Genomic DNA, 23,523 nt, shown 5'->3' with positions numbered 1-23,523 from the left:
CCCCGCAGATAAATTTGAGAAGCAAAGCGGGGTCTAATAGCCCACCCCACAACTACGACCATCTCTGGTTGTCTCCACACAGCTGCCTTCCCTTCTTCCCTGGAAGCAGCCGAGATGCCAACTGGGGAGTGAAACCATCCCCCCGTGGCAGGATATCCCAGATGCCCGGCTGAGGACAAGGTGCTGGGAGCTGCAGCCATAGCCCCTGTGGTTATGCCCCTAAAGGCCTCTGGAAGCCTGGTACCTGTCATGCTCAGTGCAGGTCTGAACCGCAGGGCTCCGAGTGAAGCCTGGCCCTGAAACTCCCAGGGAGCCGGGTGTCATTGCACAGGGCATGTGATGAGCAGGGCAGAGAGGGCTGGAGCAGGTAGTTGTGGCCGAGTGGTGAAGGCGATGGACTAGAAATCCATTGGGGTTTCCCCGCGCAGGTTCGAATCCTGCCAACTACGGGGCGCAGTCCTCTTTTGGGCTGCCTGCAATTAACCACGCTGCAGCTGTGGGACTCGGCTCCAAACTGTACCTGGTGCCCAGGGAAACAAAAAAACCCCCATTGCCTACAGCACTTGTCCTCACTTCCCCCCTAAAATTCCTGGGTGAATGGGAAATCCTGCTGCCATTGACAAGGTAGGCAAGTTAGGGGAAGAGAACGGACCAGTGCTGAGTATGAGCTGTGTTGGTTGTTGCGCAGAACTTAAGAGCCTGATCTCACCTGACATCCCGAGCGGCACAGCCATACCAGCTGTCTTCCCTACACCTGAAATTACAGCAGCTCATCTCCAAAGAGAGCCTGCACAACATGGCCCTCATTGCTAACGAAGAAGGGAAGACACCTCATGGATCTGAGATCTTGCCAGCACTCCCAAAGTGCCCCTCACCTTAGGTCTCACAAAGGCAGATTGGTGTGGAGTAGCAGGCGGAGCAAAGCACAGAGCTCCCCCAGCAAGATAATGGATTTCCTGGGGACAAAGGTGTTTCTGCCTTCCCATCAGGCAGATAAACTCCCCAATACCTGGCTGCAAGTGAGGACCTTCAGGGTTCTTCAGGTGACATGGTGGACATGGCTGGTTCTAGTTCAGGGAAGACCAGTGAGATGGACTCTACGACCTGGGACATTTTTCATCCTAGTCCGTCTGTTGCTATTCACCCTTGTACTTGCTGGCGAGTGCAGCTTCAGATTTCCTAGCCAACATCTCACACACACACACAAACACACACACACACAAAAAAAGGAAAGCACAGTCTGACAGAAACGAGCTAGGAATAGAGCGTAATTAAAAAAAAAAAATCACCTTCTTGTTCTTCACGTGCCTGGAAAGGGTTTCCAGGATGAGTTGCTCCATCCCCTTTCCAGGGATCGAGGTGAGGCTGGCCAGCCTGCAGGTCCCCAGGTCCTCCTTCGTGCCCTTCTGGAAGATAGGAGTGACAGTGACTGTCTTCCAGGCCTCAGGAACCTCTCTGTTACCATGACCTTTCCAAGACAATCGAGAGTGGCCTCTTCCAGAAGTCCTCCTGGTCTGAGTGCTTCACAAGCTGTCAGCGGGAAGACAGCGTGGGTATCTGCAGGTGAGCTCCCTGCTACCTGAGTACCTGACTGGCCAGAAGCCAGAACATGGCTTGGATGTTGACTGTGAGCTCATCTCTGGCTCTGCAGACCATCTGCAGGAACATGGCTTGTGCTAGGTGCTAGTGTTCCTGACAAGCAGCAGCATGCAAATTTGGGGCTATGTGCTTGTGAGTTCCCTTCTACCTCACGGCCTGCTAGGCCAGCAGCAGGCGCATGGTTTGCATTTTGATTTTAAGTTCGCTTCTGTCTCTGCAGCTGATGGGCCTGGGTAGGCTCATGGCAGCACTAGGTGCTTGTGAGGTCACTTGTGCCTGAATACCTGGTAGGAAAGAAGGAGGCCCATGGCTTGGATGCTGCTTGCAAGGTCACTGGTACCTGAGTAGCTGATGGGCCAGTGAGAGGAAAATCCCAGGCAAGTGAGGGTGACTGACTGTGAGGTCACTTTGGTCTCAGCAGGTGGTCAGCCACATGGCTGTGCGGCTTGTTGTCTGTGAGCTACAGATGGCTGTTTAGCTCCCTGTGAGGCCACATCTATCTGAGCAGCAGATAGGCCAGACCACGGCCGATGCCTGGGGGCAGGGGCTGTGAGGGCAGCTGTATCAGAGCAGCTGATAGCTCAGCACTTGGCTCATGCCGTTGGTATGAAGTAAGGTGCCAGCAGCAGGCACGATGCTGCTCTAAGTGTTTTTGAGGAGTTCTCAGGAGTCCCCATTCCGGCAGATTCATTCATACAGTCTTTTCCAACCAAAGACAGGATGAGACAACTAAAACTGACGACTGTGACTGCTTGTCCTGACTGTTCATCGCCACCTTTCCCAGAGGCCTGGTTTTAAGACAAGCTCCTGCCTGGGGATGCTGGTGGCTTTGCCCTGCACAGGAGGTTGGTGCCAGGCCTGCACTCGGCTCCTTGGCACAGCCTGTGGCCTGGACACTACAGGCTGGGAAGGGAGGGCTCGGCCCTGCTGACCTCCTCCAGTGCCCTGCAATCCCAGAGCTCTGGCAGAGCTACGCCTTCCTGCAAATGTCGCCAGGGGTGGTAGCTGGGTTTTTGCCCATCTACCCTGTGCCTCTCCCCTGTTGGTATCCAAGTGAAGCCCTGAAAGTTCTCCCAGGCTTTGGCTCCCCGCAAACACTTTTGTCTGACCCACACCTCAGCCCACCTGGGCTCCCGGCAGCCTGCAAGGCCAGAGGCACATGGCCAAGCCACTCTCCGCCTTGCCAAGACAGAAAGACCTTGGGAAGATCTTGCCAACTTCTGGGGAGAACAGCAGCCCTGCTGCTGGTCCCATCTGCAAAACCAGACCCTGGACCAGGACCTGAAGGTGCCCTGGCCTCCTGTGTGGGCCAGCCTGGCCTGAGCAGCAGCTCCCAGGTGCGGGGGAGCTCTGGGAGACCTCTGGCTGCCCACTGAAGCCTGTAAGGGGGGCACAAAGTGTCCTCCCTGCAGTGACCCCGGGCAGGAACCGCATCAGAGACTCTTGTGGTAGAAGCAGTTGCCATGACCTTGGGGAAGCAAACGGGCTGGGGACTGCAGCAGCCCCAGCGGGCAGTGCTGCCAGGAAAGGCAACCAAGGACAAAATGCCCTGAGCAAGGAAGCTGCCTGCACTGGCCCACACTGGGTGTCCAGAGTCCTTGATCCCCTAGTTCTGGGTGAGACCAGTGAGCCTGGGCAGAGCCCCAGCTCCCTCCTCCGGCGGCGGCACAGCATCTGCATGCGAAAGGGCTGACCCTGGAGGGGGGTCCCTCCACCTCTTTGCAAGCCCTTCAAAGATTGGGCCATGCTCTTGCTGCTCCCAGACACTCCTCCCTCCCTGCTCGGTCCTGCAGATCCCAGGGATGGATGAGGAAAGCCCTCAGCAATGCTGCTTCTCTGCGACATGCTTTCAGAGTAGCTACTCTTTAGCGATTTAACCGTACTCCAGTGACATGGTGTTTCTCATGCCCTCTCTGAATGCAACCTGCTGTCTGGTATCTTAGCCTTGGGCGTGATAGCGTGGCCTGTCTCATGGGTTCAGAAGTACCGGATGCCAGCCCAGTGCTTTGGGCAGTCCAAGGAGGTTGTGTCCTCAGTGCGCCGGGCTAAGGCCGAGATCCCGTAGAGCGTCCCCGCATGCGTTTCCTCCTGTCAGCCTGCTGGGAGAAAGGGCCCTGCTCTCAACACACAGACTCAAACCTTGGCAGAAGGACGATGGCACCAGTGCAGCTTTTGCCCGCTGTGTGCATGGACCCTTCTTGGGCAGGCAGCGTGGGGGTCCCAGGGCATGAGGGAAAGCTCCCTCCGGCTCGCAGTGAAATGTACCTGAGTCTGGAGCAGCCTTGGGAGAGAAAATGGCGTTCTCACTGAGGGAGAGGCCACTTTGGGGCAGAAGGGGACAGCGTGTCCTGGAAGAAAGGACCCGGCTTTGAAGTCAGCCAGGACTATCCTAGCAGAGGAAGGCAGTCCAGCTTGTGCAACCCATAGCAAGCTGCTTTGAGTCCTCCTGCCAGCTCTTCCCTCTGTTGAACCTCATGCCCTGCCCTCTCTCTTGGTCGCCTCATTCAGCAAGGTCAGGAGCTCGGCTAGGACTGCAACCAAGAGGAAGGATATCTGGTTAAGGGCTGCTTAGTGTGAGCTACAAGGTGAGAAACAGGAGAGGCAGTTACTTACCCAGGCAGATTGACAGGCTGTCCAACATGGGGGTGAAGGGAGGCAGCAGCAGAGACCGCAAGTGCACGAATGTCCTCTGTCAGGTGCAATGTTGAAGAGGTTCTGCTGGAAACTTCATAATCAGGTCTAATCAGGAGAAAGCAAGATTCTCACAGCGTGGGTCTTGCAAGAGAGGGCGTGCCAGGCTTGCACAAAGAGCTCTGCAGCTCCCTTGAAAGGTCCTATGAGCAGCGAGTGCCCCATGGCCCTGGAGGAAGTTTGTACCTGGTGATGGCAAGGGAGATGGAGACACTGCTTGTTTGGTTTTGGTGCTCTGGTATCAGTTCAAGACCCTCCACCCACAACTGGCAGTGCCCCATGCTTGGGGACAGACTCGCTGCCATGGGAGAAGGCTGGTTCTTCCAGGGAGGGAGGAGGAGAATAAACCATCACAACTCTCTCTGCTATGCTGCTCAAAGTCTTTAATGAGAAGGAGCAAAGGCAGTGGCACAGAACAGAGACCAAGAAACACATCTGCAATGTTCAGGGAGGCAAAAAACATGTCCCATTTCCCAAGGACAAGCTCCGCACAAAGCACTTGCCTTTTCCCATTCTGCTCTACCTGCTGGCAACCCAGGCCCACCAAGAACAGCCTCTAACTCCGGCACCTTCCCCCTGGCAGCGGGACGTTCAGCAAAGCAGAAGAAGAGAACGAGCCCTTTCTTGAGGAGCTCAGAGCAAAGCAGAGCCAGAGGAGGCAGGGCAAGGCCTGCCGTGCAGCGAGGAGCAGTGGGCGCAGGTCCCTCTTGCCAGGTGGGATGAGGACATCCAGCTGTGGCCATTATCATGCTGCAGCACCTACGTCTTTCTCACTGCTTCAAAGGGGATGATCCACCGGCTTCAGCAGTTCAGAATGCAGCGAGGTGGGGGAGGCAGACACAGCCCTGACCCACCCAGATCAAGGGAGGCCCCAGAATTCAGCACACCAGGCATCACAGGGCTCACTGCAGCTGCTCGCAGGTGGGGTTGGATCAGAGGTGCTCTAGGGGGTTGGGAGACAGGGCCTGAAGCAAGACATCTCTCGGTGAGGGAGGCAAAGCTGAAACACCGAGCAGGCAGGGAACACTTGGCCATTTGCGAAGTAGCCATCTGTTGCAGGTGGAAATCCTGCTGGTCAGACCTCCCTGCAGCTGAGCCCCATCGATCCCCTCTGCTTGAAAGAACGCCCCTCTTCCCAGCTCTCCCCAGCCACCTCCACCAAAAGGGAAAGGGGTCACAGCCCTTAAACAGTTCTATTGCGGGGCCAAGCGGAGGCAGCCCAAGTATCAACCTGCGTAGCCGCCATGACAGCAGTTCCGCCCACAGGGAGAGATGGAGCAGACATACCTCGTTCCTGGAGGAAAGGGAGGCAAGAGAGGAGGATGCAGGGCCTGGAGCAGGGCAGGCTTTTATGCTGTGTCCCAGAGCCCCAGGGGTCATGAAGGACACCTCAAGCCAGCTCTCAATGGCTTTCAGTCCAGGCAGTCAGGCTAACCCTGAGAGACGTCTCTCCCTGCGAATCGTTGTAGCCACGCAGGGGATGGTGGGAGACTCATATCTCCAGGGATGTAGTAAAGATCAACTGCAAGGAAGGACTGTTGTGGGCTGGAGGGAAGCCCCTTGTGGGCAGGAGTGATGGCTTAGCCTCATCAGGCTCTGCCACAGCCTGTTTTTTTCTGCCCTCGAGCCCAGGGAACAAAGGCAGATTCGTAATGGTGAAGAGTAGACCAGGGATCAGGCAAGTCTCTCTCAAGTGATCTCTCCCTGGGCTCTCCATAGCCATCACGCTTCTTCCAACCCGGGGTCTGGTCTCAGCTTGGGAAGTGGAGAGCCTGTTTTGAAACAGGCAAATCAACATGCAGGAGGATGATCAAAGAGATGCCTGCGTCCTTTCTTGAAAGAGACCCACACCCAAATTAACCTGTTTTGCTCAGCAAGGGAATCCCAGAGGCCAGAGGCCTGGATGGCCTGCTTCTGAGGAGAGGCTCAGGGTTTGGAGGCAAAAGCTCACGGCCCTTTTTCCTGGGTCAGGGGTGGGGTGGCCCATTCCATGCATTTCAAACTACAAAGGGACATTGGATCAGTGTCCCAGAGCACCTGGGAGTCATCGTGATGTCGAAGAGTTGGGAAAAACCCTGAACTCCAGGCAAACATGAGTCACCCTGCTGTGGACTTCAGTGGACTTGGTGCCCCAGCCTCAGGCATGCCAGCTCATAGCCTCGTTCCTCCCAAAGTTCTGCTCTCCTCAAGGGTATTTGCACATATTTTAGCACCATTCCTGGTGCTTCTATGCAATCCTGTGCAGCTGCTGCCTACCAAGGCATTGCCTTTTGGTGACTGCTCAAGGGCTCATGTGACACAGTGCACCCCAGAATAATGACGGTTAGAAAGGACCTCTGGAGGTCCGCTGGGCCAACCTTCTGCTCCGATTAATGTGGTTGTTAGTGATTATTTTAAAGTCGTGTTGTATGTGAATATTCGAAGGGTATAAGGACCCTGTGTAAAACCACATTCGGGGTGTCCCTAATTTGGGTAGGACACCTCATGCAGACGAATGCATATTTACTCTTGTAATTCTATAGGTTGTGTGCCAGCTTCTCTCCTTGGTCATCACGGGCCAGCTGAGCATTTTTGTGACACAGGACTCTACTCATTACCTTTTCCTGTGCTAAAATCTACCTTCTGCTGCTACTGCTTTTGGTGGAGGATAATTACTTTGGTGAATCCTTGTGCCAGCTTGCCCAGAGTGCGTCATATCCCTATTCCCCACAGCAAACCCCTCAGCAGCAATCTGATCACCTCCACATCACTGATCACTTGGAGCAACTGTAGTCCGTAGTAGAGGGAGAACTTTTATTCCAATTTTTTTTACCAACTTTTCCTTCCTTTAATAACAAGTGACAGGTGCCCTGCCCTCAACTTCTGGCAAAATAGGCCCCTCGGCCTCAACCCCCCAAGCAGGCAGCCAGGTGTACCATTTCCCTTAAAGTCACTGCCCTCTCCCTGTCACGTGGTCTGTGGTGATTGGCTGGCAGGACCAGCCGCCCTTTCCCATTTACCTGGAAGTACACGTGACCAGCATGTACCTTCCCCTACATACACGGAGGGTGCCATTTTCTTTCAGCTGCCGTTTTATGCCAGGGAGCTGGCATTTTATTAAACACCAGAACCAAGATGTTGTCATACTGCTGTGATTGACTGACAGCTGTTTCTTGACCCCATCATACCCATGTGCTTTTAGGCTGACCTAAAGCCCCCACTCACTAAACACAGGGAAGAGGCAACTTTTGACAGCGTCATTCCCCATGGGTTCTCATATTCTTTGTGGTTGCCTGTGACAGCCATTTTTGACACTGTCATGCCCGCATGTTCTCAATTCTCTCTCTGATGGACTGTCCGGTTCCTTTGGACCAAAAATTGTTCAGATATAAAAAGATATACCATGCAGTGGTATCCACTATGGAATGAAGACAAGCACCTAGCGCAAGCGATATTCCTGTGGATGGCCCATCGCCTGCAGAGCCAGAGGTGACCTCACAGCCAACGTCAAGCCATGTTCTGGCTTCTGGACAGTCAGGTACTCACTCACTCACAAGGGATTCACTTGCAGATACCCGCTGACAGCTTGTGAAACACTCAGACAAGGAGGACTTTTGGAAGAGGCCACTCTTGATTGTCTTTGAAAGGTCATGACAATTGGAGAGGTTCCTGAGGCCTGGAAGACAGTCAGTGTCACTCCTGTCTTCCAGAAGGGCACAAAGGAGGACCTGGGGAACTGCAGGCTGGTCTGCCTCACCTTGATCCCAGGAGAGGGGAAGGAGCAATTCATCCTGGAAACCCTTTCCAGGCACATGAAGAACAAGAAGGAAATTGCTATTTTTCATTACGCTCTATTCCTAGCTCATTTCTGTCAGACTGTGCTCTCCTTTTTTTTGTGTGTGTGTGTGTGTTTGTGTGTGTGTGTGAGATGTTGGCTAGGAAATCTCAAGCTGCACTAGCCAGTGAGTAGAGTGGATTGGCATCAGGGACTGCCCAGGGTTGGAGCAGGACACCAGACAAACTGGGCCCGGGCTCCAGGCATGGATTCTGCATGGAGCTATGGTATGGTCTAGTGTCCAGAGGACCTGCCGATGTGCATGTGGGAGTGAAGGGGGTGTACGTCCAGTACTGAGTGCCAGTCCTGAGCAGCCACAAGGGAAGAAAAGGATTGGGCCATGTGTGGTTTTGGGTAGTGAGACAAACGAAAAGACAAACGAAACACTGCCATTCCTCCCACTTCTACCAGCCTCAACTACAGTCCTTCATTGCAGACTACTCCAGCATGGTTTCTTCACATGCTGCACTTCTAAACAGGAAAATCTGTTTCAGTGTAGGCTCTTCCACAAGCTTCAGGCCTGTCAGGAAAACTCTTCAGTGGTGTGGCTTCTCCACAGGTTGCAGTTCCTTCAGGAATATTAATCTGGTGCAGCATGGGTGCTCCGGATGCCACAAGCTTCGCAGATGGCTCAGTGTTGTGGAGGCAGCTGGAACCAGCTGTGTCTGGCACAGGACAGACCCTTAGCTCTTCTCAGAGGCCACCCTGCAGCACCCCTCTCCCCTTCCTTACCGACACCTAGCCACATGTAGCCAATACAGCGCCCATTGGGAATTCCTGCTCGGCCCTGCTCCTGGCTGGACCTACGAGTGGGCTCGGCAGCAAACAGACTAGGATGGAGAAAGCCAGGTGGCTGAGTCGATTGCATTGGTTCCCACACTAGTACCAGCCTTGTCTTCCTCCCCACCTGCAGAGCCCTGGAGGTCCCCACTTGCGGCTGGCAAGTTGGGATTGAGCTGCCTGATGGGAAGGGAGAAACACCTGTGTCCCCAGGACACCCACTGCCTTGTGGGGGGAGCCCTGTGCTGTGCTCTGCCTGCTGCTCCACACCCACCCGTCTGCCTGGCTGAGGGGCACTTTGGGAGTGCTGGCTCCTGAGCAGGCAAGGGAGAAAGAAGGTGGCAGTGGCAGAGAGAACGGGCTGAAGGAACAGGAGGGCCATGGCCATGGGTGCCCAGAGAGCTGGAGCACAGCAGTGCATGGAACACTTGCTGAAAGATGCAAGGGAGAGGCAGCAGCTGTGAAGAGTCACAGAGAAAAACAACTAGCAGAGGATGGTTTCGATCCATCGACCTCTGGGTTATGGGCCCAGCACGCTTCCGCTGCGCCACTCTGCTCCCCCCAGCAGCCCAGCCGGGACCTCCCACAGCCCTGCCTGGTGCTCCCTGGCACTGCCAGCACCAGCGCTTTTGCTCACGCTTCTTTCCCTTCCTCCTACCTGTGCCCTTGCCTGGGCAGGAAAAATGTCTCCCTGGAGACCTCACCGGCAGTGGGCCTGGGGTGGGTAGCACAAGGGCCTTGCTTTGCCCTTCTCCCCACATCTCCTGCCCATAACCCTGGATGGGGACTTTCTCTTTGACCACCCGAGCTGGCTCTGCAGGTGTTGAAGGAAACCCCAGAGTGAGGGGGCAGCCTTGCTGCTTTGCAGCGCAGAGGGGAGCTGCTCTCCAGCGAGCTCATGGGGGCTGCAACCCTGCTTGGAAATCCAGCTCCCAGGGGCTGCGAGACTGTGCCCAGTGTAAAAGTCAGTTCTTTGCCGGACGAGGAGGGAGACAAGGACCCTTAGCACAGAATTACCAAGGGAAATAATTCTCCTCTTTTAGCTGTGCACATAGCAGTGCCCCAGCCTAATGCATGGAGGACCCCGATATAGAGGAAAGCAGGGTTTACATATGTTTACAATACAGTTGCTGTATTGTAAACATCAAATTACTCATGTTAAGGGGTGGGTGTTGTGGTTTAACCCGGCAGGCAGCTAAACACCACACAGCCGCTCGCTCATTCCCCCCCCCCCCCCAGTGGGATGGGGGAGAGAATCGGAAGAGTAAAAATGAGAACACTTATGGGTTGAGATGAGAACAGTTTAATAATTGAAATAAAATATAATAACAAGAAGAAGAAGAAGAAGAAGAAGAAGAAGAAGAAGAAGAAGAAGAAGAAGAAGAAGTAGCAATGAAAAGGAAGATAACAAAAAGAGAGAGAAATAAAACCCGGGAAAGACAAGTGATGCAAATGAGAAGAAAAAACAGTTGCTCACCACCAACCGACTGATGCCCAGCCAGTCCCCGAGCGGCGGCCCCCCGGCCAGCTTTCCCCTAGTTTATATACTGAGCATGACGTCATATGGCATGGAATATCCCGTTGGCCAGTTTGGGTCAGCTGACCTGGCTGTGCCCCCTCCCAGCTTCTTGTGTATCTCCAGCCTTCTCAGTCGGTAGAGCATGAGAAACTGAGGCGGCCTTGACTCTGTGTAAGCACTTCTCAGCCATAACGCAAACATCTCTATATTATCAGCACTGTTTTCAGCACAAATCCAAAACATAGCCCCATACTAGCTACTACGAACAAAATTAACTCTATCCCAGCCAAAACCAGCACAGTGGGCTAATCTGTTACTATAGCTCGCGAAATCAGTATGTGCTTGTCCCGTGCACGTGGTGAACATATGGTCAATGGAGTGTTAACCTTCATTGTTCTAATCCGATGTCCCCTGCAGGTGGACAGGTTTTATACTGGATTCTAGTCAGTTGCTGTTCTGGCCGTGGTTATATGCCTGTGGGTTTCCTGAAAGATAGATCTCCTAATTGTTTTTTCATCGGTATGGGGTGTTCTCAGCCAGTGAGAGCTGGTTTAAGGTAGATCTTCAGGTCATCCTGAGGTAAAAGCTCTTAGGCCTAGGCAGTGTTCGTTCCACTAAGCAAGTTCCATAGCAGATAGCACCTTGCCTTTCACACCAGCTGCAAGGGCCTTGCCCTGCCCGTGCTGTGCTGCGCTCCCCCCAGCTCCCGGCTTGTCCTCCATCCTGGCACAGCCCTGCCCTTGCTGCTCCCTGACAGCCCAGGGCTGCCCCTGCCACCACGCAGGGTGCCAGGGAGCCAGAGAAACCCTTCCTCTCTGTGACTGGTGCCATTCCTGTCCTGCCCAGCACTGCTGGGGGTGGAGGTGTTTCCCAATCCCCGCAAGGGCAGGGCCAGACCAGCCGGACTGGGCGGTCACCAGCCTTAGATCCTGTGAGATGTTCCAGGAAAGCTCTGAGCAGGCTGAGCTGGTAGAGCCCGTTGGTGAGGGCGAGGGACGAGGAGGCTGTGCTGAAGCCTGCATGTTTGTGCTCTGTCTGCTGGTTCCCTCTCCCATCCACAGGCCAGAGCATGCAGCAACCAGGCAGAGGAGACAAAAGCAAAAGCGGGATGGAGAGGGCTGGGATGCGGGTGCAGATATGAGCGTGGGGAGCGTGGCTGCAGCCTGCCTGCTACCGGGGCTACTGCTCAGGGCAGAGATTTTGACTGCAGATCAAGAGGTCCCTGGCTCAGCTCCATATCCCTCTTCCACTGCCCCTTTCCTTCATGATCCATGCTGCCAACCTCCCTGAGTTTCTCCTTTGTTTGCACTGCTTCCGCCAACCTCAGTGGAATTGTTGCAGGGAACAGACCATGCATCAGCAACAAGCTTTTCTCTCCTTCTCTCCTTCCTTCTCTTTCTCCAGGCTCTCTCTGAATGGGCCCCTCAAGGTTTCCCTTTTTCTTAGGATGCTGCACCACCCAGACAGGCTACCAGGAGCCCTTCTTCCTTTCACAGCCTGTGAGAAAGCCAACCCATTAAGGTCTGTGATGGCAGGCGATGGTCTCCTGATGTCACCAGGTCCTCTTTTGCACTTCCACATCTTTCCCAGAAGGGGAGGAGACAGGATAGACCCGCCTCTCATCATCACAACCTTAAGCTAAATTTAGGAAAGCCCCCTGGGAAAAGCTGTCCATGTGTGTGCAGGACCACAGGCAAGATCTCAGATCTATGATGTGTCTTCACTTCATCACTAACAATGAGGTCCATTTATGCAAAGAAGGAACTCTTACAGAATCATAGAATAGTTTGGGTTGGAAGGGACCTTTAAAGCTTGTCTAATCCAACTCCTCTGCTGTGGGCAGGGACATCTTCAACTAGATCACGTTGCTTAGAGCCCCATCCAGTCTGACCTTGAATGTTTCCAGGGATGGGGCATCTTCCACCTCTCTGGGCAACCTGTGCCAGTGTTTCACCACCCTCATCGTAACAAATTTCTTCCTGATATCTATCCTAAATCTACCCTCTTTTAGTTTAAAACCATTCCCCCTTGTCCTGTCACAAAAGGCCCTGCTAAAATGTTTTCCGACATCTTTCTTACAAGTCCCCTTTAAGTACTGAAAGGCCGCAATAAGGTCTCCCCGGAGCCTTCTCTTCTCCAGGCTGAATAACCCCAACTCTCTCAGCCTTTCTTCATAGGAGAGGCGTTCCATCCCTCTGATCATTTTCATGGCCTCCTCTGGACCAGCTCCAACAGGTCCATGTCTTTCTTGTGCTGACGACTCCAGAGCTGGATGCAGCACTGCAGGTGGGGTCTCACCAGAGCAGAGCAGAGGGGCGGAATCACCTCCCTCCACCTGCTGGCCACACTTCTTTTGATGCAGCCCAGGATACGGTCGGCCTTCTGGGCTGCGAGCGCACGTTGTTCGCTCATGTCCAGCTTTTCATCCACCAGAACCCCCAAGTCCTTCTCGGCAGGGCTGCTCTCAATCCCTTCATCCCCCACCCCAGTCGGGGTGCCCCAACCCAGGTGCAGGACTTTGCACTTGACCTTGTTGAACCTCATGAGGTTCACATGGGCCCACTTCTCGAGCTTGTCCAGGTCCCTCTGGATGGCATCCCATCCCTCAGGTGTGTCGACTACACCATTCAGCTTGGTGTCATCTGCAAACTTGCTGAGGGAGTACTCGATCCCACTCTCTATGTCATTGATGAAGATATTAAACTCTACTGATCCCAATACGGACCCCTGTAGGACATCACTCGTCTCTGATCTCCATCTGGACATTGAGCCGTTGACCACTACCCTCTGGATGCGTCCATCCAACCAATTCCTCATCCACCCATCAAATACATACCTCTCCAGTTTAGAGAGAAAGATGTTGTGGGGGACCATGTCAAAGGCCTTACAGAGGTCCAGATAGATGACATCTGTAGCTCTTCCCATGTCCACTGATGTAGTCACTCCATCATAGAAGGCCACTAGGTTGTTCAGGCAGGACTTGCCCTTGGTGAAGCCATGCTGGCTGTCTCGAATCACCTCCCTGTCCTCCACATGCCTTAGCATAGCTCCCAGGAGGATCTGTTCCATGATCTTCTGTAGCTTGTAGTCAGCGCTGGCCCCTTCTCTTCCACCCACTTGCCTGCTACTCCACACTAATCTGCCTTCATGAGACCTAAAGTGAGGGCCACTTTGTAAGTGCTGGCAAGATCTCAGATCCATGAGGTGTCTTCCCTTCTTTGTTAGCCATGTTGTGCAGGCCCTCTTTGGAGATGAGCTGTAGTTTCAGGTGTAGGGAAGACAGCTGGTGGGGCTGTGCTGCTTGGGATATGTGGTGAGATCAGGCTCTTAAGTTCTGCTCAACAACCAACAACAGTGGACTTCTTACTGTCTCTTTCTCTTCCACCAACTTGCCTACTTTGTCAATTGGGAGAAGAATTTCCCATCCATGGAGGCATTTCTAGGGGAAGGCAAGAACAAATGTGGTAGGCAATGGGGTTTTCCTGAGTCCCTGGGTGCCCTGTGCAGCTGGAGGGGCTGTGTCTGTGGGGACGAGTCCCACAGCTGCAGCATGGTCCTTGCAGGCAGCCCAAAAGGGGACTGCAGCCCACAGTTGGCAGGATTCAAACCTGCGCGGGGAAACCCCAATGGATTTCTAGTCCATCGCCTTCACCACTCGGCCACAACTACCTGCTCCAGCCCTCTCTGCCCTGCCGATCACATGTGCAATGACACCCGGCTCCCTGGGAGTTTCAGGGCCAGGCCCTTGCAATTGGGACCTGTGCTGAGCACGACAGTCACCTGGTGCCAGGCTTCCAGAGGCCTTGAGAGGTGTAACCGCAGGGCTACAGCTGCAGCTCCAGTGCCTTGTCCTCAGCCAGGCATCTGGGATATCCTGCCACGAGGGGATGATTTCACCCCCCAGCTGGCATCTCATCTGCTTCCAGGGAAGAAGGGAGGCAGCTGTGTGGAGACATCCACAGATGACTGTAGTTGTGGGGTGGGATGTTAGACCCCGCTTTGCTTCTCAAATTTATCTGCAGGGGACTCCAAGCCTGCTGTGGGCACTAGAGTGGGGACATTCCTGCAGGGAAGTTGGTGACCTCCAGGCAGCATCTCGAGCCTCTTGGGGATGAAGGGTGGTGTCAACCCTTGAACAAAGACCGTGACTGCCATGCAGGTTGTTGGTGTGTAGAGGGAATGGTTTGTGAAAGTGGGAGAGATCTATGGAAAGGGCAAGGTGGAACGTGGCTGAGGACAAGTGTGGAGGGGCCAAGGGGGAATAAATGAGAGGTGTGGATGACACAAAGGGAGACAGCAGAGAGTTTATTTTGGTGGAACAGGTTTGTCTAGATCTTTTTGCCAGCATTGTCCAATTCCTGAGCATGGACCAAAATACCAAACAATCTGCAAACCCAATCATTTCCATCACTAGATGAAAGTAGCTCTGATCCCCTTTTGGTACTGGAGCAGGAATATTTCGAAAATTACGTTGAGCAGTCAGTGTGGAGGTGGTACATGTGGCAGTGCCTGTCTGTATGCAGAGCAAGGGTGGGAGGTGGTTGCATTCAAGAGGGTGAGCATGAGGAGCGGCTTGAGGAAGCGTGTGTGCTGGGAGGCCGGCCGTATGCAATCTGGGGGTGCGGTGGGAGGAGGCCTGTGCTTTATGTAAGTTTACTGGAACTGGATGTAACGATGTTCCTGGTAACTAAGAACTGAGAACGAAGAGCTTTTACCTCAGGATGACCTGAAGATCTACCTTAAACCAGCTCTCACTGGCTGAGAACACCCCATACCGATGAAAAAACAATTAGGAGATCTATCTTTCAGGAAACCCACAGGCATATAACCACGGCCAGAACAGCAACTGACTAGAATCCAGTATAAAACCTGTCCACCTGCAGGGGACATCGGATTAGAACAATGAAGGTTAACACTCCATTGACCATATGTTCACCACGTGCACGGGACAAGCACATACTGATTTCGCGAGCTATAGTAACAGATTAGCCCACTGTGCTGGTTTTGGCTGGGATAGAGTTAATTTTGTTCGTAGTAGCTAGTATGGGGCTATGTTTTGGATTTGTGCTGAAAACAGTGCTGATAATATAGAGATGTTTGCGTTATGGCTGAGAAGTGCTTACACAGAGTCAAGGCCGCCTCAGTTTCTCATGCTCTACCGACTGAGAAGGCTGGAGATACACAAGAAGCTGGGAGGGGGCACAGCCAGGTCAGCTGACCCAAACTGGCCAACGGGATATTCCATGCCATATGACGTCATGCTCAGTATATAAACTAGGGGAAAGCTGGCCGGGGGGCCGCCGCTCGGGGACTGGCTGGGCATCAGTCGGTTGGTGGTGAGCAACTGTTTTTTCTTCTCATTTGCATCACTTGTCTTTCCCGGGTTTTATTTCTCTCTCTTTTTGTTATCTTCCTTTTCATTGCTACTTCTTCTTCTTCTTCTTCTTCTTCTTCTTCTTCTTCTTCTTCTTCTTCTTCTTCTTGTTATTATATTTTATTTCAATTATTAAACTGTTCTCATCTCAACCCATAAGTGTTCTCATTTTTACTCTTCCGATTCTCTCCCCCATCCCACTGGGGGGGGGGGGGGAATGAGCGAGCGGCTGTGTGGTGTTTAGCTGCCTGCCGGGTTAAACCACAACACCCACCCCTTAACATGAGTAATTTGATGTTTACAATACAGCAACTGTATTGTAAACATATGTAAACCCTGCTTTCCTCTATATCGGGGTCCTCCATGCATTAGGCTGGGGCACTGCTATGTGCACAGCTAAAAGAGGAGAATTATTTCCCTTGGTAATTCTGTGCTAAGGGTCCTTGTCTCCCTCCTTGTCCGGCAAAGAACTGACTTTTACACTGGGCACAGTCTCGCAGCCCCTGGGAGCTGGATTTCCAAGCAGGGTTGCAGCCCCCATGAGCTCGCTGGAGAGCAGCTCCTCTCTGCGCTGCAAAGCAGCAAGGCTGCCCCCTCACTCTGGGGTTTCCTTCAACACCTGCAGAGCCAGCTCGGGTGGTCAAAGAGAAAGTCCCCATCCAGGGTTATGGGCAGGAGATGTGGGGAGAAGGGCAAAGCAAGGCCCTTGTGCTACCCACCCCAGGCCCACTGCCGGTGAGGTCTCCAGGGAGACATTTTTCCTGCCCAGGCAAGGGCACAGGTAGGAGGAAGGGAAAGAAGCGTGAGCAAAAGCGCTGGTGCTGGCAGTGCCAGGGAGCACCAGGCAGGGCTGTGGGAGGTCCCGGCTGGGCTGCTGGGGGGAGCAGAGTGGCGCAGCGGAAGCGTGCTGGGCCCATAACCCAGAGGTCGATGGATCGAAACCATCCTCTGCTAGTTGTTTTTCTCTGTGACTCTTCACAGCTGCTGCCTCTCCCTTGCATCTTTCAGCAAGTGTTCCATGCACTGCTGTGCTCCAGCTCTCTGGGCACCCATGGCCATGGCCCTCCTGTTCCTTCAGCCCGTTCTCTCTGCCACTGCCACCTTCTTTCTCCCTTGCCTGCTCAGGAGCCAGCACTCCCAAAGTGCCCCTCAGCAAGGCAGACGGGTGGGTGTGGAGCAGCAGGCAGAGCACAGCACAGGGCTCCCCCCACAAGGCAGTGGGTGTCCTGGGGACACAGGTGTTTCTCCCTTCCCATCAGGCAGCTCAATCCCAACTTGCCAGCCGCAAGTGGGGACCTCCAGGGCTCTGCAGGTGGGGAGGAAGACAAGGCTGGTACTAGTGTGGGAACCAATGCAATCGACTCAGCCACCTGGCTTTCTCCATCCTAGTCTGTTTGCTGCCGAGCCCACTCGTAGGTCCAGCCAGGAGCAGGGCCGAGCAGGAATTCCCAATGGGCGCTGTATTGGCTACATGTGGCTAGGTGTCGGTAAGGAAGGGGAGAGGGGTGCTGCAGGGTGGCCTCTGAGAAGAGCTAAGGGTCTGTCCTGTGCCAGACACAGCTGGTTCCAGCTGCCTCCACAACACTGAGCCATCTGCGAAGCTTGTGGCATCCGGAGCACCCATGCTGCACCAGATTAATATTCCTGAAGGAACTGCAACCTGTGGAGAAGCCACACCACTGAAGAGTTTTCCTGACAGGCCTGAAGCTTGTGGAAGAGCCTACACTGAAACAGATTTTCCTGTTTAGAAGTGCAGCATGTGAAGAAACCATGCTGGAGTAGTCTGCAATGAAGGACTGTAGTTGAGGCTGGTAGAAGTGGGAGGAATGGCAGTGTTTCGTTTGTCTTTTCGTTTGTCTCACTACCCAAAACCACACATGGCCCAATCCTTTTCTTCCCTTGTGGCTGCTCAGGACTGGCACTCAGTACTGGACGTACACCCCCTTCACTCCCACATGCACATCGGCAGGTCCTCTGGACACTAGACCATACCATAGCTCCATGCAGAATCCATGCCTGGAGCCCGGGCCCAGTTTGTCTGGTGTCCTGCTCCAACCCTGGGCAGTCCCTGATGCCAATCCACTCTACTCACTGGCTAGTGCAGCTTGAGATTTCCTAGCCAACATCTCACACACACACACAAACACACACACACACACAAAAAAAAGGAGAGCACAGTCTGACAGAAATGAGCTAGGAATAGAGCGTAATGAAAAATAGCAATTTCCTTCTTGTTCTTCATGTGCCTGGAAAGGGTTTCCAGGATGAATTGCTCCTTCCCCTCTCCTGGGATCAAGGTGAGGCAGACCAGCCTGCAGTTCCCCAGGTCCTCCTTTGTGCCCTTCTGGAAGACAGGAGTGACACTGACTGTCTTCCAGGCCTCAGGAACCTCTCCAATTGTCATGACCTTTCAAAGACAATCAAGAGTGGCCTCTTCCAAAAGTCCTCCTTGTCTGAGTGTTTCACAAGCTGTCAGCGGGTATCTGCAAGTGAATCCCTTGTGAGTGAGTGAGTACCTGACTGTCCAGAAGCCAGAACATGGCTTGACGTTGGCTGTGAGGTCACCTCTGGCTCTGCAGGCGATGGGCCATCCACAGGAATATCGCTTGCGCTAGGTGCTTGTCTTCATTCCATAGTGGATACCACTGCATGGTATATCTTTTTATATCTGAACAATTTTTGGTCCAAAGGAACCGGACAGTCCATCAGAGAGAGAATTGAGAACATGCGGGCATGACAGTGTCAAAAATGGCTGTCACAGGCAACCACAAAGAATATGAGAACCCATGGGGAATGACGCTGTCAAAAGTTGCCTCTTCCCTGTGTTTAGTGAGTGGGGGCTTTAGGTCAGCCTAAAAGCACATGGGTATGATGGGGTCAAGAAACAGCTGTCAGTCAATCACAGCAGTATGACAACATCTTGGTTCTGGTGTTTAATAAAATGCCAGCTCCCTGGCATAAAACGGCAGCTGAAAGAAAATGGCACCCTCCGTGTATGTAGGGGAAGGTACATGCTGGTCACGTGTACTTCCAGGTAAATGGGAAAGGGCGGCTGGTCCTGCCAGCCAATCACCACAGACCACGTGACAGGGAGAGGGCAGTGACTTTAAGGGAAATGGTACACCTGGCTGCCTGCTTGGGGGGTTGAGGCCGAGGGGCCTATTTTGCCAGAAGTTGAGGGCAGGGCACCTGTCACTTGTTATTAAAGGAAGGAAAAGTTGGTAAAAAAAATTGGAATAAAAGTTCTCCCTCTACTACTGACTACAGTTGCTCCAAGTGATCAGTGATGTGGAGGTGATCAGATTGCTGCTGAGGGGTTTGCTGTGGGGAATAGGGATATGACGCACTCTGGGCAAGCTGGCACAAGGATTCACCAAAGTAATTATCCTCCACCAAAAGCAGTAGCAGCAGAAGGTAGATTTTAGCACAGGAAAAGGTAATGAGTAGAGTCCTGTGTCACAAAAATGCTCAGCTGGCCCGTGATGACCAAGGAGAGAAGCTGGCACACAACCTATAGAATTACAAGAGTAAATATGCATTCGTCTGCATGAGGTGTCCTACCCAAATTAGGGACACCCCGAATGTGGTTTTACACAGGGTCCTTATACCCTTCGAATATTCACATACAACACGACTTTAAAATAATCACTAACAACCACATTAATCGGAGCAGAAGGTTGGCCCAGCGGACCTCCAGAGGTCCTTTCTAACCGTCATTATTCTGGGGTGCACTGTGTCACATGAGCCCTTGAGCAGTCACCAAAAGGCAATGCCTTGGTAGGCAGCAGCTGCACAGGATTGCATAGAAGCACCAGGAATGGTGCTAAAATATGTGCAAATACCCTTGAGGAGAGCAGAACTTTGGGAGGAACGAGGCTATGAGCTGGCATGCCTGAGGCTGGGGCACCAAGTCCACTGAAGTCCACAGCAGGGTGACTCATGTTTGCCTGGAGTTCAGGGTTTTTCCCAACTCTTCGACATCACGATGACTCCCAGGTGCTCTGGGACACTGATCCAATGTCCCTTTGTAGTTTGAAATGCATGGAATGGGCCACCCCGCCCCTGACCCAGGAAAAAGGGCCGTGAGCTTTTGCCTCCAAACCCTGAGCCTCTCCTCAGAAGCAGGCCATCCAGGCCTCTGGCCTCTGGGATTCCCTTGCTGAGCAAAACAGGTTAATTTGGGTGTGGGTCTCTTTCAAGAAAGGACGCAGGCATCTCTTTGATCATCCTCCTGCATGTTGATTTGCCTGTTTCAAAACAGGCTCTCCACTTCCCAAGCTGAGACCAGACCCCGGGTTGGAAGAAGCGTGATGACTATGGAGAGCCCAGGGAGAGATCACTTGAGAGAGACCTGCCTGATCCCTGGTCTACTCTTCACCATTACGAATCTGCCTTTGTTCCCTGGGCTCGAGGGCAGAAAAAAACAGGCTGTGGCAGAGCCTGATGAGGCTAAGCCATCACTCCTGCCCACAAGGGGCTTCCCTCCAGCCCACAACAGTCCTTCCTTGCAGTTGATCTTTACTACATCCCTGGAGATATGAGTCTCCCACCATCCCCTGCGTGGCTACAACGATTCGCAGGGAGAGACGTCTCTCAGGGTTAGCCTGACTGCCTGGACTGAAAGCCATTGAGAGCTGGCTTGAGGTGTCCTTCATGACCCCTGGGGCTCTGGGACACAGCATAAAAGCCTGCCCTGCTCCAGGCCCTGCATCCTCCTCTCTTGCCTCCCTTTCCTCCAGGAACGAGGTATGTCTGCTCCGTCTCTCCCTGTGGGCGGAACTGCTGTCATGGCGGCTACGCAGGTTGATACTTGGGCTGCCTCCGCTTGGCCCCGCAATAGAACTGTTTAAGGGCTGTGACCCCTTTCCCTTTTGGTGGAGGTGGCTGGGGAGAGCTGGGAAGAGGGGCGTTCTTTCAAGCAGAGGGGATCGATGGGGCTCAGCTGCAGGGAGGTCTGACCAGCAGGATTTCCACCTGCAACAGATGGCTACTTCGCAAATGGCCAAGTGTTCCCTGCCTGCTCGGTGTTTCAGCTTTGCCTCCCTCACCGAGAGATGTCTTGCTTCAGGCCCTGTCTCCCAACCCCCTAGAGCACCTCTGATCCAACCCCACCTGCGAGCAGCTGCAGTGAGCCCTGTGATGCCTGGTGTGCTGAATTCTGGGGCCTCCCTTGATCTGGGTGGGTCAGGGCTGTGTCTGCCTCCCCCACCTCGCTGCATTCTGAACTGCTGAAGCCGGTGGATCATCCCCTTTGAAGCAGTGAGAAAGACGTAGGTGCTGCAGCATGATAATGGCCACAGCTGGATGTCCTCATCCCACCTGGCAAGAGGGACCTGCGCCCACTGCTCCTCGCTGCACGGCAGGCCTTGCCCTGCCTCCTCTGGCTCTGCTTTGCTCTGAGCTCCTCAAGAAAGGGCTCGTTCTCTTCTTCTGCTTTGCTGAACGTCCCGCTGCCAGGGGGAAGGTGCCGGAGTTAGAGGCTGTTCTTGGTGGGCCTGGGTTGCCAGCAGGTAGAGCAGAATGGGAAAAGGCAAGTGCTTTGTGCGGAGCTTGTCCTTGGGAAATGGGACATGTTTTTTGCCTCCCTGAACATTGCAGATGTGTTTCTTGGTCTCTGTTCTGTGCCACTGCCTTTGCTCCTTCTCATTAAAGACTTTGAGCAGCATAGCAGAGAGAGTTGTGATGGTTTATTCTCCTCCTCCCTCCCTGGAAGAACCAGCCTTCTCCCATGGCAGCGAGTCTGTCCCCAAGCATGGGGCACTGCCAGTTGTGGGTGGAGGGTCTTGAACTGATACCAGAGCACCAAAACCAAACAAGCAGTGTCTCCATCTCCCTTGCCATCACCAGGTACAAACTTCCTCCAGGGCCATGGGGCACTCGCTGCTCATAGGACCTTTCAAGGGAGCTGCAGAGCTCTTTGTGCAAGCCTGGCACGCCCTCTCTTGCAAGACCCACGCTGTGAGAATCTTGCTTTCTCCTGATTAGACCTGATTATGAAGTTTCCAGCAGAACCTCTTCAACATTGCACCTGACAGAGGACATTCGTGCACTTGCGGTCTCTGCTGCTGCCTCCCTTCACCCCCATGTTGGACAGCCTGTCAATCTGCCTGGGTAAGTAACTGCCTCTCCTGTTTCTCACCTTGTAGCTCACACTAAGCAGCCCTTAACCAGATATCCTTCCTCTTGGTTGCAGTCCTAGCCGAGCTCCTGACCTTGCTGAATGAGGCGACCAAGAGAGAGGGCAGGGCATGAGGTTCAACAGAGGGAAGAGCTGGCAGGAGGACTCAAAGCAGCTTGCTATGGGTTGCACAAGCTGGACTGCCTTCCTCTGCTAGGATAGTCCTGGCTGACTTCAAAGCCGGGTCCTTTCTTCCAGGACACGCTGTCCCCTTCTGCCCCAAAGTGGCCTCTCCCTCAGTGAGAACGCCATTTTCTCTCCCAAGGCTGCTCCAGACTCAGGTACATTTCACTGCGAGCCGGAGGGAGCTTTCCCTCATGCCCTGGGACCCCCACACTGCCTGCCCAAGAAGGGTCCATGCACACAGCGGGCAAAAGCTGCACTGGTGCCATCGTCCTTCTGCCAAGGTTTGAGTCTGTGTGTTGAGAGCAGGGCCCTTTCTCCCAGCAGGCTGACAGGAGGAAACGCATGCGGGGACGCTCTACGGGATCTCGGCCTTAGCCCGGCGCACTGAGGACACAACCTCCTTGGACTGCCCAAAGCACTGGGCTGGCATCCGGTACTTCTGAACCCATGAGACAGGCCACGCTATCACGCCCAAGGCTAAGATACCAGACAGCAGGTTGCATTCAGAGAGGGCATGAGAAACACCATGTCACTGGAGTACGGTTAAATCGCTAAAGAGTAGCTACTCTGAAAGCATGTCGCAGAGAAGCAGCATTGCTGAGGGCTTTCCTCATCCATCCCTGGGATCTGCAGGACCGAGCAGGGAGGGAGGAGTGTCTGGGAGCAGCAAGAGCATGGCCCAATCTTTGAAGGGCTTGCAAAGAGGTGGAGGGACCCCCCTCCAGGGTCAGCCCTTTCGCATGCAGATGCTGTGCCGCCGCCGGAGGAGGGAGCTGGGGCTCTGCCCAGGCTCACTGGTCTCACCCAGAACTAGGGGATCAAGGACTCTGGACACGCAGTGTGGGTCAGTGCAGGCAGCTTCCTTGCTCAGGGCATTTTGTCCTTGGTTGCCTTTCCTGGCAGCACTGCCCGCTGGGGCTGCTGCAGTCCCCAGCCCGTTTGCTTCCCCAAGGTCATGGCAACTGCTTCTACCACAAGAGTCTCTGATGCGGTTCCTGCCCGGGGTCACTGCAGGGAGGACACTTTGTGCCCCCCTTACAGGCTTCAGTGGGCAGCCAGAGGTCTCCCAGAGCTCCCCCGCACCTGGGAGCTGCTGCTCAGGCCAGGCTGGCCCACACAGGAGGCCAGGGCACCTTCAGGTCCTGGTCCAGGGTCTGGTTTTGCAGATGGGACCAGCAGCAGGGCTGCTGTTCTCCCCAGAAGTTGGCAAGATCTTCCCAAGGTCTTTCTGTCTTGGCAAGGCGGAGAGTGACTTGGCCATGTGCCTCTGGCCTTGCAGGCTGCCGGGAGCCCAGGTGGGCTGAGGTGTGGGTCAGACAAAAGTGTTTGTGGGGAGCCAAAGCCTGGGAGAACTTTCAGGGCTTCACTTGGATACCAACAGGGGAGATGGGCAAAAACCCAGCTACCACCCCTGGCGACATTTGCAGGAAGGCGTAGCTCTG

The 23,523-nt window shown here is 53.9% G+C and overlaps 4 non-coding genes across 4 annotated transcripts; 2 read left to right on the top strand and 2 right to left on the bottom strand.

Moving 5' to 3' along the window:
* Nucleotides 1–367: 367 nt before the first annotated feature.
* TRNAS-AGA (transfer RNA serine (anticodon AGA)) lies at nt 368–449 on the top strand. Its single transcript has one exon. It is a non-coding gene; the product is annotated as a tRNA-Ser (tRNA).
* Nucleotides 450–9,369: 8,920 nt separating this feature from the next.
* Nucleotides 9,370–9,441, bottom strand: TRNAM-CAU (transfer RNA methionine (anticodon CAU)). Its single transcript has one exon. It is a non-coding gene; the product is annotated as a tRNA-Met (tRNA).
* A 4,549-nt stretch (nt 9,442–13,990) lies between these two features.
* TRNAS-AGA (transfer RNA serine (anticodon AGA)) lies at nt 13,991–14,072 on the bottom strand. Its single transcript has one exon. It is a non-coding gene; the product is annotated as a tRNA-Ser (tRNA).
* A 2,587-nt stretch (nt 14,073–16,659) lies between these two features.
* TRNAM-CAU (transfer RNA methionine (anticodon CAU)) lies at nt 16,660–16,731 on the top strand. The gene has a single exon. It is a non-coding gene; the product is annotated as a tRNA-Met (tRNA).
* Nucleotides 16,732–23,523: the final 6,792 nt, after the last annotated feature.

Source organism: Calonectris borealis, chromosome 11 (genome assembly GCF_964195595.1).
Source record: "Calonectris borealis chromosome 11, bCalBor7.hap1.2, whole genome shotgun sequence".
Classification (NCBI taxonomy): Eukaryota; Metazoa; Chordata; class Aves; order Procellariiformes; family Procellariidae; genus Calonectris; species Calonectris borealis.
This window is presented reverse-complemented; position numbering and strand designations above follow the sequence as displayed.